The sequence below is a fragment of the Miscanthus floridulus genome, chromosome 3 (genome assembly GCF_019320115.1).
Source record: "Miscanthus floridulus cultivar M001 chromosome 3, ASM1932011v1, whole genome shotgun sequence".
Lineage (NCBI taxonomy): Eukaryota > Viridiplantae > Streptophyta > Magnoliopsida > Poales > Poaceae > Miscanthus > Miscanthus floridulus.
Genome location: NC_089582.1, coordinates 87,720,950 through 87,725,887, shown reverse-complemented (window position 1 = coordinate 87,725,887; position 4,938 = coordinate 87,720,950). Strand labels below are relative to the sequence as shown.

The window sequence follows — 4,938 nt, the reverse complement described above, 5'->3', positions numbered from 1 at the left end:
GTGTTGCCACTTGCGGTGTTTCCAGCTGTTTTTTTTTCTCTGTGTATTTCTGGATGATTTTTTTGCCGTTTTTTTGGTTCTTTTCTACATGGACAGAATTCGGTTATGTGGCCATTTTTTCCACTAAACCTCCAGAGATGCATATATTTGGCCGTTTTTTTCTTTGTACACCAGGTTTCATGTGATGAATTACTTGTCAACAATAATAATTTATTTGTAGCTATTATTCAAACCACAAATATTTTCACCATATCCTCATATCTTTATATGACATGATACCAAATATTTGTTTTTAAGAAAAATATTATTTGACAACAATCTTACTAGAATTGTGAATCAGTCCCGGGAGACGATGTTCTCATAATATTTTACAATAGTACATGATGCTAATCACAAATAGTACCACCATTTGGTTCGTTATCATAGTTACAAAGATGATGCACAGACATCCATCTGTTTTTGAAGAACTGCAATGATGATGCACAGACATCCATGTGTTTCCTTCTGACGAACTGAAATCTGCATCATTGAGGGCTTTGGATGTCATTTGTAGTTTGCAGCAATGCAACACACCTTCATTTACATAGCACCCAAACACGACTTGTTAACACATCCATTAAGTACACACACAGTTCCTTCTGACGAACTGAAATCTGCATCATTGAGGGCTGCATGAAAACCATTGCATGGTTCAATTGGCTATGAGGTTTTGGCAGAAAATGGATCAATACTGAAATGACAGAAGTGTGTGCTCTAAATAAAGAGGAAGAAACCCAGGCATATTATAAATGCAAAAAGCATTTAGATTTAGGCAGTGCTGCAAGCAAGAACCCTGAATTCTATTTACGTGGACAGGGTGTAACCCCACCATATAGTCTAATCGCAAATAATGTCCTATGAACACAAATAATTAGTTACTACTAAATTGTTGTGATAATTCCAATACTAATCCACAACAATAGCCTCATCTGAACCATATTAAATCTGAATAACTCATCCTAATCGTTACAACATTCTATAATGAGATCATATCAATCCTGAGTAAGGATTAAAATTCCATCATTACAAACATACATATGGTGCATTAACCAGTAATGGAATACCCTGAAGTTTCCTTCAAATAGTCGGTCTCAGGAATGAAGATTAGGAGCTAAAATTTGTATTAGATAACCATTGTTGGTAATTAACAAGATCATTAAAGCATCAATCAATATACGAAATGAACAAGTGAGCCGCGGGAAAAAAATTCAAGCCTTCAAGATTGGTAAATATGTATGCTTTGTTGTAATTCTGTAGTTGAACAAATTACAAATTAAGCAAAAGGAGCACTGTTTCACCTTTGTGCAAAATATAAGACAAGGATGTGGGCAGCACCAGGCTAGCAACGGATGGGTCATTCCAACGAGTACACTGTGTTCTGCAGCTGAGAGTTGCTTTAAAGGCTTGAAGATGGCCTAGTGCAATCCTACTTCAGCTAAGCTACTTGCCATATCCTAAACCCCAATAAATAAGAAAAATCAGCTAAGCAGGGTTTATAAACACATTTACTGAATAAGGATACAATAATTTATTTTAAAATGTTAAATTTTAGGAGTATTTATTTAATTAAAAATCTGCAGGCAGAAGTAGAGGAAATCAACACCAATGTACATAAAATGAGCTAAACTAAATAGGAATAGTACTTTTGTGGACGTGAATCTGAGGCTTGCACCACATCCACCTGCCAGAATGTATCCTTCGATGCTGTTCTACCTTATCTTCAATTACTCAAGGCCAAAGAAAGGAGGCCCGAGCAGGGCCAAGAAAAAAATTCTGATCGGTCCCTCTGAATAAGTTCAGGGATTCCTTCTAAAACAAGATCATATCAATGTACATAGTTGACTATTAGTGTACAAATAAAAGATTGGCGGCTCCTTGTCATGCTAGGTGCTTTAGCAATTCCTTGTAAAACAAAATCAGTGCCCCATTCCAAACAAACTATAACAAATATTGAATTCAAAGCTAAAATTTAACTGCATCCGATGCTGACCAGCTACCAGTGCATACTCACCTTTACACACACACACAGGTGCTGAGGCTGCTATCTCTGTCATGCCAGGGATATGTTGGGGGGTGACTCTGTGGAGTAGCTGCACGAATAGGGGAGCCACATCAATATAGGGGAGGCATGAAGCTGCATACAGGTGGAACACTAATATAAATATATCGAACAATAGATAAATATCTAGAAGCCCCATTCGACAACAAGCACAACAAAGCTTCGCTTGCATCTAAAATCCAATTCTAATAGGGAGCTTGTTAACTAGATAAAACTCTATCTCTATATATTATCATAAATTGTCTACTCAAGGGAAGGGAGAGCAAGAAATGAACACAACATAGACAATTGGACAAACAAAACATAAAGTGAATCCCAAGGGGACATGTAAATCATATACAGCTCAACCTAACTGTTTTCAGAAAATGTCACCGCCTATGATGGTAATGGACCAACAGCATGAAGAATCAAAAGAGTGGAGAGAGAACCTTATGTGCTGGTGGAGCTAAGAGAAGACTAGTATGAAGAAATCTTCACAGACGCACATAATTTTTGTTTCAAAAAATTCAGCTGCAGGTTAAGGATATTCTAAGACTAAAACTTCAATGGATGCATTCTATATTTCCTGTAGAGATGCAAAATCAAGTGATTCCACTTCAACTATAAGGTGGCACAATGTCTAATCCAATGTTAATCACATTCATCCTACTATTTCAATTGAACCACAAAAATCATCTCAGTTCAAAGCTTTTCTTCAAACAAATTGAGCAATTTTTTTTCTCGAACAACGCAAGAGAGTTGTGTGTCATTTCATTAAGAAAAAGAACATAAAGGAGGAGAGGTTAAACCCTCCTAGTACATACAACCCCAACCAAAAAGAAAAGACTCAACTCATTAATGATCTACGACGAGCGACCTAGCCAAAAGCCTATGCAACGCGGATGCCCCTGCCAAGCACCACAGGGCACCTTCATTGGCAACCCAATGAAGCAGCACCTCTATGTTAGGCCAATCACCATCAAACACAAAAGCATTTTGGTGCTTCAATATTTCCCAAGCCACTAGGATAATAAGGGTATTAAGGACTTCGCGCTCAACTCTGGGAATGCCCCGTATAGTACAACACCAGCAGCTGGAGAAATGACTGTGCAAAGAATTCACAATCTACAAGATAAACCTGAAATTAGCCTAATCCAAATCCAAAGAAAGATAAGAAGGATTGTGCGTGCCTCATCGGGATCTTGCTAGGTCAAGGCTGCTGGTGAGGGAAGCACCACGCAGCAGCTTAGTGAGCAAAGAATTACTGAACCTAATTTTTGGACTGGAATAATCAATTTGCTTAACTTAGAAATCCTATGAGCATACAGTTTGATTCGCGAGGTGAAGCAGCTAGTTAAGTTGAAATTTCCAACAATATCTTCAAAGTGAATATGAAAGGTAAATCCAATTTGGTCAAGAGCAACCTCTGGGCCAGAATTGGAAGATGCGAATTAACTCGGTTAGTTTTAGTCACACAAGATATCACTGATTGGTGGCTGCAATTTAGTGGAAGAAAACAGAGGCAGAAGAAAACTACCTGCAGGGAAGAGCTGCATTTGGGTTCTTGCCATGACTATCAGGCACGGCTAGCGTGGGCGGGTTGATGTGGAGCGGGCCAGCATAGCGCCCAAGCTTTGCCAACACCCAGCACCTGCTGCCACATACTGCGTCCGGCGACGACAAGGCAACGTGCCACCGTCATCTTCATTGAGGAGGATGCATAGCAGGGCTGAGCTCAACCAAAATTTAGCTGGGGCAGAATGTGAACACATAACTAATATTATAAAAAAAATCACATACGCACATCACATTCTCATTGATATCCCACACAAATGGATAATATATGACAAATTTAATCTCTTAAAGAATGAAGATGGTACCTACTATTAAAAAGCAGTCGTCCATAGCAAGCTAGCAGCGCCTTCATATAATTCATTAATTCAACATACACCAATTGACTAAGATTCAACTATCCAAGAGCTAATAAACCTATAAATTTAAACAACAAATCAATTACTGTATGATATTATGTGAAAATACATTTACACAGCTTTGAAAAGACATAGCACGACATAGCACTAGCGCATTTTGATAAAGAACTGTAACAATCAACTGGTAAATCATAAAATCAACTGCCACTAGCTATTCTAAACCAATGGGGGAATTTTTTATTTTGAACATTTTCCCCTACGCAGAGGAAGACATTCTCTGATAAATCCAATCTAGTCGCAATGTTGCCTATGTGAACCCCAGTTTCGACAAGCTGGGTCATCCCAAACCAGAGGTTTCCCATCCCAACAGATTCGGGGCAAAAAGAGAGAGCAGCAAGGTGGGAGGGGGAGATCGAGCTAGCGGACCTGGTAGGAAAGCCAAAAAAATCGTGGATGGTGTAGTCGCAACTTAAATTATGCTGATTGTGTGGACAACTGAAAAAAAACTCTATTATATGCTACCAATGTGGCCTGACCACTAATACTGTCATGTGTGACCACAAAAACTTAAACGCTATGCACTCTAGCATCACGTGTTGATTTCCTAACCATAAATAATTTGTATCAACGGTGATCATCTCTGAATAATAATATTTTGCATATCTGAACAGGTACTCATCTTCACAAATAAAAGTAATCAATTCCTTAAAAAATAGTACATAAATATCTAGTTACTGGAACTGGTCTCCCTCAGCTAACAAAACAGTGGTAAGATACCACCAGCTCTCTCTGAATGGATTAGAATTGACAAGCTTCCTCGCTCAGTCAGCAAATCGATGCACAATTACAATAACAAGGACTGAAGGCTGGCCTTAATTCACGTGTAGGAGGTCGGGTTTCAGGCCAGGGCTGCGCAGCGACATCCCTCGA

General features: G+C 38.8%; 1 long non-coding RNA gene across 2 annotated transcripts; it reads right to left on the bottom strand.

The window, feature by feature from the left end:
* Positions 1 to 1,605: 1,605 nt before the first annotated feature.
* LOC136546062 (uncharacterized) lies at positions 1,606 to 4,066 on the bottom strand. 2 transcript variants are annotated; one of them, XR_010781242.1, is made up of 3 exons: positions 3,962 to 4,066; positions 3,615 to 3,827; positions 1,606 to 2,129 (listed from the first exon to the last, which is right to left on the bottom strand). It is a non-coding gene; the product is annotated as an uncharacterized lncRNA (long non-coding RNA). The 2 variants fall into 2 exon arrangements; XR_010781241.1 differs by having other exon boundaries at positions 3,958 to 4,055.
* Between the last annotated feature and the right edge of the window lie 872 nt (positions 4,067 to 4,938).